Source organism: Oratosquilla oratoria, chromosome 42 (assembly GCF_046742065.1).
Source record: "Oratosquilla oratoria isolate Oo_2021 chromosome 42, ASM4674206v1, whole genome shotgun sequence".
NCBI lineage: Eukaryota > Metazoa > Arthropoda > Malacostraca > Stomatopoda > Squillidae > Oratosquilla > Oratosquilla oratoria.
Window position 1 is genome coordinate 4,100,413 of NC_134818.1, and position 9,320 is coordinate 4,109,732.

General features: G+C 37.7%; 1 long non-coding RNA gene across 1 annotated transcript in view; it reads left to right on the top strand.

Annotated features, from left to right (window-relative positions):
- Positions 1-9,090, top strand: part of LOC143021792 (uncharacterized) — a 178,311-nt gene extending 169,221 nt beyond the window's left edge. Inside the window, exon 3 of the long non-coding RNA XR_012966004.1 lies at positions 8,447-9,090. This is a non-coding gene — a long non-coding RNA (uncharacterized LOC143021792). The remainder of the gene's footprint in view (positions 1-8,446) is intronic.
- Positions 9,091-9,320: the final 230 nt, after the last annotated feature.

Here is a 9,320-nt window from a genome sequence, read left to right on the forward strand (position 1 = left end):
CTAGTATGTGCAAATCAGTTTCGAGACCTTGGTTGTACCACGTTTCAATTTCAGTATGTAGCCTCCACGGGACACCCGATGTGGCTTAGGATTAAATTGCATTGTGGTTGATAAAAATGTAATATATATATATATATATATATATATATATATATATATATATAAATATAAAAAAATATATATAATGTATATATTTATATAATGTATATATAAATCTATATATAATGTATATATATATATATATATATATATACATATATATATATATATATATATATATATATATGTATATATATATATATATGAGACTTATTAACCCACTGTCGGAGGAGAATGAGATAAGATGGACATAAAATCTGCGTACTTCGACCACTATCTGTGGTCCTCTTCAGCTGAAGAGGATCACAGATAGTGGTCGAAATATACAGACTTTCTGTCATCTTATCTCATTCTCCGACAGTGGATCAATAAGTCTTGTCTATATTATATATATATCTATATATATATATATATATAGATATATATATATATATATATTTATTGTGTAGATACAGAAATCCAGATAATGACCTTGACTACCGTTGTCTTTACTCAAATGGGAGGGGGGGCCTTCTACCCTTCGATGTTGTCATTTCTCACTCCTGTCATCCGCGTGTTGAGTCCGTCTTCACTGTCAGCTTCCCAACATTCACTTCCATCATCAATCACCCACAAATGAATAAAAAATTGGATAGATAAACAAATACGTGAATAGAAAATAGTCTCTCTCTCTCTCTCTCTCTCTCTCTCTCTCTCTCACACACACACACACACACACACACACACACACACACACACAAACAAAGATCAAACCCTGCTCAGTATACGAAAAATTCTCAATATTTCCAGCTGTTACTGTCCCCCTGTGGCAAGAGGATGGGTATATGGCGAGTGAAAAACCACAGTATTACCCATATATTGGACTATATGACCTCTGAGCCCTCATCCGATCACGAGTTCAGCACGTGATCCAACACCATAGTGAATAATACAATTTAATGGTTCCCTAACTGGCTAACTGACTAAGCTCCTAACTGCCTACTTCCTACATACTTCCTTATTTCCCAACTTACCTAACTACCTGCCTACTTACCTACTTATATAGATATTCGCCTACCTACCTATATACCAACTTATGTATCTACCTACTTTTATACTAACATACCTACCTCCCTACCTTCCTACCTACTTAGCTACCTATACAAGAAACTACCTACCTACCTACCTCCTTACCTATCCACCTAACTGCACTTTACCTATCTCCCTTCCTACCTACTTATTTACCTATCTACCTAACTACCCACCTATCTACTTAATCACCCACCTACTTACCTATCTCCCTTCCTACCTACCTACTTACCTATCTACCCTTCTACCTATCTGCTTACCTACCTAACCACCCACCCACTTACCTACCCACCCACCCACTTACCTACCCACCCACCCACTTACCTACCTACCTACTTACCTTACTTACCTACTTACCTACCCAGCCACCCAATTACCTCTAACCATTGTTACAAGACACCCACTACCCCTTACCATCCCTCCCACTCCCTCCCACTCCCACATTTCAATCTTTGTGTGTGGGAGTACCTTCTTCCCATACTCCCTCTCCCAATGGAGGATAAAGAAAAAAAAATCCTCCATTTTCTCCCACTCCCCAAACTATTGGCTAAGGATAAGTTACCTACCCCTACCTTGTGTCTTATGTACCTCCGTGTCTCATCTGTGAATGAACATAAATGTAATGTGATTTTGAAGAAAAAAAATCGTATGTGTTCTGAGTTTGTGTAGATGTTATTTACGTCAGTGTAAAGTTTCATAGTTGATGTGAAGGGTAGGTATTTTGAACATATTTTTGTGTAGGTAAGTGTTATTTGTGTACTGTTGTACGTAGGTAGGTACAAAATTTTCATCTGATATTTTTTGTGTGTTATTTACATATGTATGTTCCCTGTGAATAACACAGGGATGTATGTTCTCTATATACTGTATATATGTTTTGTTTAGATATTTATTACTTCTCTAGAAATACATGTATAGAATGTTTTGACTAGAAGGTATGTATGTCTACCAGTGTTTACTTCCAATGTATGTTTTTTTTATTTGTTTATTATTATTATTATTATTATTATTTTTTTTTTTTGTAAAAAAAAGTATAAAAACTTAGAGGTGTTTTTCAACTTAAATTGCAATAGAAAACACGAAATGATATAACAAATGAAACTTATTCAATGAATATGATAAAATAATGAAAAACATATCATGTATAAAAAACAAAACAATAAATATCGTATATGAATACATAAATACATCACCAGGTACAAATGCACAAATGTTCAATTGTGGACAGCTAAACAGAATCATGATATATAGAAATTATGCAAATATACTTAGCATTGTTAATGTATTGATATATCTTTGTTTACAGAAAATTATGCTATAATAAATAAACAGCTGTATACGGAAATATATTCAGTACTCAACAATGATATATATATACATATATATATATATATATATATATATATGTATGTATTTATATATATGTATGTATATATATATATATATGTATGTATATATATATATATATGTGTGTGTGTATGTATGTATATATATATATACATATATATATATATATATATCTATATATAGATGCATTTTTATCTTGGCTAAAACACATTTATATTTACAATATCTGAAATGGTATGTGTATTATAAAGCTGAGCAAAACTCCCGGGGTTGAGTATGTTAAATAATCCAGAGCTCCACCAATGACATTCTTTATTAAAAAAAAGAAAAAAAAAGAAATGTGTATCAGTTACCAATTTTATGATTGGTCATTCTGGCTTCGCACTTTTTCATCATGTCGGTGATAATTGTGGGTGCAGTTTCAAAGTTAAGAAATATATTTCTGTATTTATACTTTGATAACTTGAAACATGGGCATTTGGACAAGTCTTTTCTTCACCCACTTTTCAAAGAAAAAAAAAAAAAGTAAAAAATAAAGAAAAAATAGATCAGTAAATAAGATTCCACCATTTTTGTCGCTCGGTTAACGCATGTGCCATCTTCTTGGTCCTTGTACGAATTCGGCGCGAGGGAATGTCCTATCGTTAGCGGCTTCAAGCATCTCGTTGTCCTGATCTCAGACCCACCATTTCCCGAAGTGAAACACAAATATCGTTTCTCAGGTGTATAGTCTGGCAGTTCAGCATTATTATCAGTATCGGCTCCACGTGTCAGTTTTATTTTTTCTTTTTTTTTTTCTTTTTTTTTTAAGGAGAAAGTATAATGGTCGCGTTCAAGCCTTTTCTTCGGGCGTGTTATACGTACAGTGCGCTTAGCCTCATTGTACACTCCGTGTCTCCAGCATTGTAGAATAGAGCGTTGCCATTGTCCAGAAGAAAGACAATGTAGAAAATAGACTATAGAGATGAAAAGTTGAATATGTAGCTCCGTATCGAGATGAAATTATATAACAAGCTCGCGGTTTGTGTTTTGAAAAATATTTTTTAAAGTTAAAAAAGAATGAGATTATAATTATCTTGAAGGCAAAAGACAAACATAAACGATGTCTGTCCAAATTAAAAGGAGAAAATTGTAAAATAATGAGAGTTGTATCGTTGTTTAATTATTATTTTTTTCATTATATCTTGTTCTATTTCATCTTATATTCCATTTTCTTGAAAGATTATTTTAAATTTCCAATAAGATTTTCGTAGAATTTATAATTGGTTTGTTAACCTTTAACAAGAAATCAAGTGGATGTCAAATTGAATTTGCTTAGAAATCTATTATGTGATCTACAGTATATTCTATAAATCATTCTATTGACTAAAGTAAAGGAGTTAAAAAAGTTTGTGGTTGGCGAAATAGATCCACAAATGCAGTGAAAAGCTTAATGGAGTTCAGCTTAATTCTTTGCTTACAGTTTAACTTCGACTGAATTTAATCATCTGGGAGCATTAAAACGCTTTGCCTAAGTCCAATAAATGTATGGTACGAGGGGACGCGACAAGAGTGAGGAAAAAAAAACTACTCCGCTTACATATATATATATATATATATACTGTATATATATATATATATATATATATATATATATATATATACATATATATATATATATATATATATATATATATATATATATATATAATACATATATAATGTACATATATATATATATATATATATATATATATATAATATTATTAAAATCGGTACAGTCATCTTTTTATAAACCTATAAACTGTGGTGCAAATTTGGTGGAATCTTTTCATGAAGGGATGGAAATGAATCGTCGAAAAGAAAAGAATGAAAACATTAATCTCTTCTGCACTGGGCGGGGGACGGGGATTAATCCTGCCGTTTAAGAGTTTCATATAATGTGGGCCGCGTTTTCTAAACAGAAAGTTGACTTTCTGAGTCTTTTTTGCGAAGCAAGCACCCCCCCCCCAAAAAAAAAAGATAAAAACAATGATGGAGAAAAAAATATATTTAGCCCGATAGCTTTTGCTCAGTTTTAAAACACACACACACACACACACACACACACACACACACACACACACACACACACACACACACACACACACACATAACTAAAGAGGGCCAGAGGAAAACAAATGCAGAGAGAGAGAGTGGGGGGAGAGAGAAAGGAAGAGAGAGTTACAAGGAATAATTCTCTGCCTTTCTGTCCTCTCTCTCTCTCTCTCTCTCCCTCTCTCTCTCTCTCTCTCTCTCTCTATCTATCTATCTATCTATCTATCTCCCTCTATTTCTCTCTCTCTCTCACTCTCTCTCTCTGTCTCCCTTATTCTATCACTCTCTTTGTCTCTCTCTCCCTCTCTGTCTATTTATCTGTCTTACATATAGCTATCTTTCCTTCCCTCCCTCTTTCCCCATTCTCTCTCTCTCTCTTTGTCTCTACTCTCTCCCCATCTTTCCTCCTCTCTTTTCCTCCCATCTCTCTTCTTCTCCTTCCCTCTGTCTCTCTCACTCACCGTCCCCCTCTCTTTATCACTCTCTCCCTCTCTCATTTATTCAGTCATGTAAATGTGTATGAATATGTATTAGCTTAAAATACTTCCATAATTAATTTTACCGAAAACCTTTTTCCTATAAAACGGAAACATTTTTTATATACAGTAATTAACCGTAAAGATTCTCCACCTATGCTGTTGTTTTCGAAACACATAATTTTGTAAATGTTTTCTTTTAATTAATCTGTTTAGAAAAAAATGGAACAAAGGAATGGTCCCTCCATTTTTTTTTTTTTTTTTTTTTTTTTTTTTAATTTATTGAAAGGTAGAGACGTCCTTCATCTTGTTTCACCTTGTCTGTTTCGTCTGTTTCCCTTTGTCTGACTTCCGGTCGACTGATCACATAAGCTCCCTTACCCGGAAGAACAAACGTTCTGGTTTCTGGAGCATTTGAACATATTCCGGACTCAAATACCGGAAGACTGAACCTTTTATGACCTCCGGATGTTGGTCTCTCAATGTCTTCTATCCAGTGTTTATAGTTTGTCGCAGAATTCGTAATAAACATGTGTTGCATGTGTGAGTCCATTGTACCTCCGCAGACCAGGAGATATGGCAACGTTGCTGAATGGAGGAAGATGTGGCAGCCTTGTGGAGGCAGAGCACCCGTGTTGTATGTGTGGGTCTACCATTGTCTACACCTCCGCAGACCAGGAGATATGGCAGTGTTGCAGAGTGAAGGAAGATGTGGCAACATTGTGAAGGCAGAACACCCAGCAATGATGCCAAACGAAATTAGCTTATTATATGGCATATCCACCGCAAGACTTAGTTACAGCGAGACTGGGGTTTGGACCACAAGCGGATGCATTGTTGTCATGTCCATCTCAGCTGTGCAACACTGCCACATCTGAGTTTCGCAGAGGGGAAGAGGGCTGTGTTTCTGATGTGTTAATGTTTTGGTGTTCAGGTTTTAGACCAATTGTGGATCAGGTCATGGGATGAGGTACAATCGAAGACAAACGTGTTGAAACATCCAAAGGGTTTTGCTATGCAAATATCTACTTATCTATTTATTTTATTAAATTTTATTATATTCATTTATTCATTCTCTCATGTTATTTATTTTATTATTTTCATTTATTTGTTCTTTGCTATGCAAATATATTTTGATTAATTTATTGATATTTTTATTTCAACTTTATTTTTTACTATTCATGTATTTATTTACTCGTTTATTTATTTATTTATCTTATGATTGCTTTATATATTCTCTACAATATTCGGCCTAGAGTGAAATGCATTTATTATTTTTTTTATTAATTTATTATTACTATTATTATTATTACTATTATTATTGTTCTTATTACTATTATTATCATTATTATTATTATTACTTTTATTATTGTTATTACTATTACTATTATTATTATCATTATTTTTATTTATTTGCAAAGAAAAATATATCAAATATTCAACAAAGGGAAACTAAATATGCATAGTGAACTCCCTTGGGTGGGCCAAGAACATTTGACCACGATCGTAATAATATCTCCTTCTTTTGCTAAAGAGGTTCAGAACCCTTTCGTGTCATAGCCCCGCCATTTGTTTTCTTTCAAAGGGGGTTTGATTCCATGTACATGAGCCTCAATTCTATTTACACGGGATCCGATCCCGTCTAGATACGATCCAGTCCCATCTCAAGAGGATTTAATGCCATCTCGATCAAAGAGGTTTCCCTGGCACATAGATGATTGTGGGATCAAAATCTATTGTGTATGCCGCCGTATTGAAAGGGTCGACATCCCCCTTTCCTCCCAAAGGATTCTGTTTTCTATTACTTTTTCAAAATCCTCGTTTTCGTTTTCTGTCTGTCTGTGTGTCAGTCCCCGTGTCCTCTTGTATGTCACTTTGTGTCATGTATCCTCGTTACTCGTGTCCTTCCATGTGTCGTCTGTGTCCCTTGTAAACTATGTATTTGTGTGATCACTCCTCTTTTAAGTCATCTTGTTACTCTTGTCCACTTCCCTCTTCTCCTTTGACTCATTTTCCTCTTCATTCTCTTACTCTTCTTCCTCTCCTCCTTCTCCTCCTCCTCCCCTTACTCATTTTCCTCCTCCAACTCCATCTCTTCCTTCTCCACCTTCCTCTCCATCTACTCCTCCTCCTCCTCTGACTCATCTTCCTCCTCCAACTCCATCTCTTCCTCCTCCAACTCCATCTCTTCCTCCTCCACCTTCCTCTCCATCTACTCCTCCTCCTCCAACTCCATCTCCTCCTCCTTTACCTCCACCTCCCTCTCTATCTCTTCCTCCTCCTTCTCTTCTTACTCTTTCTCTTGTCTTGTCCCTTCTCTGTCTCTTTCTTCTCCCTCTCCTACTCCTCTTACTCTTTCTTCTCTTTCTACTTTATCTCTTCTTTCCTCCATGTTTTCCTACTCTTCTTCGTAATCCTACTTCTTCAATTCCTCCATGTCTTCCTCATCCTCATCTTCATCCTTATCCTTTTCCTCAACATCTTCATTATCCTCGGCCTCTTCTTCGTCTTGATCCTCAACCCCACACCTCAACCTCTCCCTCATCCTGCTGGTCCTCTTCCTTCTCAACATGGAGGTAAAGACTAATTTTCTTCCTTACTGCTGAGACTGTACTTCTGTGTTGTTCTAAGCCAATTCTTACAGATTAAACCTTCATCTATGTTTACTTCCTGCAGTCTCGTCTGTGTAATTACGTATGTACACAAGAACGTGTGTGTATATGTGTGTGTTTTTGTGTGTGTGTATGCGCGTGTGTGTGGTCACTATGTGTCGCGCGGTGGTGCCCTCTCGTTTTCTGTTGCGCGTCATTTGTCGCGCGTCGTTTGTCGCGCGTCATTTGTCGCTCTTGTCGCGTGTCGCTCGAAAAGGATTCCAACTCCCCTCGCGCCATGAAGATCAAGACTCCGGGAGAACGATTCTTGGTAGTGTAACTTATTTCGCGGTGTCCATGTGCTTATACAAATGTTTACATGTGTGCGTGTGTGTGTGCGCGTGTGCTTGTGTTTGTATGCTTTTGTGTGCAGATATACATGTACGTGTTTCTTTATATGTGAGTAAGTGCATGCATATATGTGCGCATGTGTGTATTTGTATGCGTGTGTGTGTTTGTGGGTGTATACATTAAAATGTTTTATGTGTACGTGAAGCTGTGTATATGTGTAGATAGGGATGTTTCAATGTGTAAATGGCTATGCATGTTTGTGTGTGCATATATGTGTGCGCGCACGTGTGTATATACGCACATGTACATATGTGTGGTAATTCATTGCGCTTCCAATTAAGTCGATAAAAACGTGAAACGTGGCAACCCACATGACTAGAAAGAGAACAACCCGCACGGATCACGTGACCTTTCATTTGTTTCCATTTCTCTTATCAGAACTATCAATAGGAACTCTTTCAGGACACTGTATCTGAGTATACCAACTACCCCTGTGGGAATCCCCAGTGAGTGTTAAGACCCTTGACCTACCCCGGGGTATCCCAAGTGGATTCCCAGATCAAACGTGATCTCCCCAGTGGGTTTTTTCCGTCCCCCAGGGAATCCGCACCGGGTCTTCCCGGTGGCACACCAAAACCCACTGGGTGTCCCTGGGTGGGTTTCCAGTCCAACTGGAAGCCCCCGGTGGGTGTCATTAGATCGGTTAGGTGTTCCTAGGCCCCCTTTGGGATCTTTCTTCCCCAGTGGGTGTCTAAGTCACCCTTTGGAGGACTCCTCACCTCCCCAGTGGGTGCCAAGACCCTTTGGCAGAATCCTCCTCCCTGGGTGGGTCTCGTTCTTTTGGGACCCTCCTTCCCCCCGGTGAGTCTCCGGGGTCTTACGCCCGGTGCCCTTAGCGGCCTCCCTCCTGAAGGAGTGCCCGGAAGCAGACACCATGAACGGCGTCATCCGGCAGGGGCCCGCCCCGCGGGAGGGAGGAGAGATGGATGCGGTACTCCTCGGCAGGACAAACAAGCTTCAGGTAAAAACTTCTCTTCAGTCTCTTGCCTGGTAGTCCCTATCCCCTTTAGAAGCCCCCCTGGGCTTAGTTTTAGAAGACCTTGATTAGCCCCTCCCTCACAGAGAACTGGGCTAGAGAAGCCCGTACTCATAGAACACCCTTACTAGCCCTCCTTAGCAGGTCCGAGTTAACCCTTCCACTATAGAACCCTTTAGATAGCCCTCCTCCACGGAAGATCCTTAGTAACCCATTCCTATAGAATGTCCGACAAACCCTTTCCCTTTATTGGTATCTAACTAGCCCCAGAATACC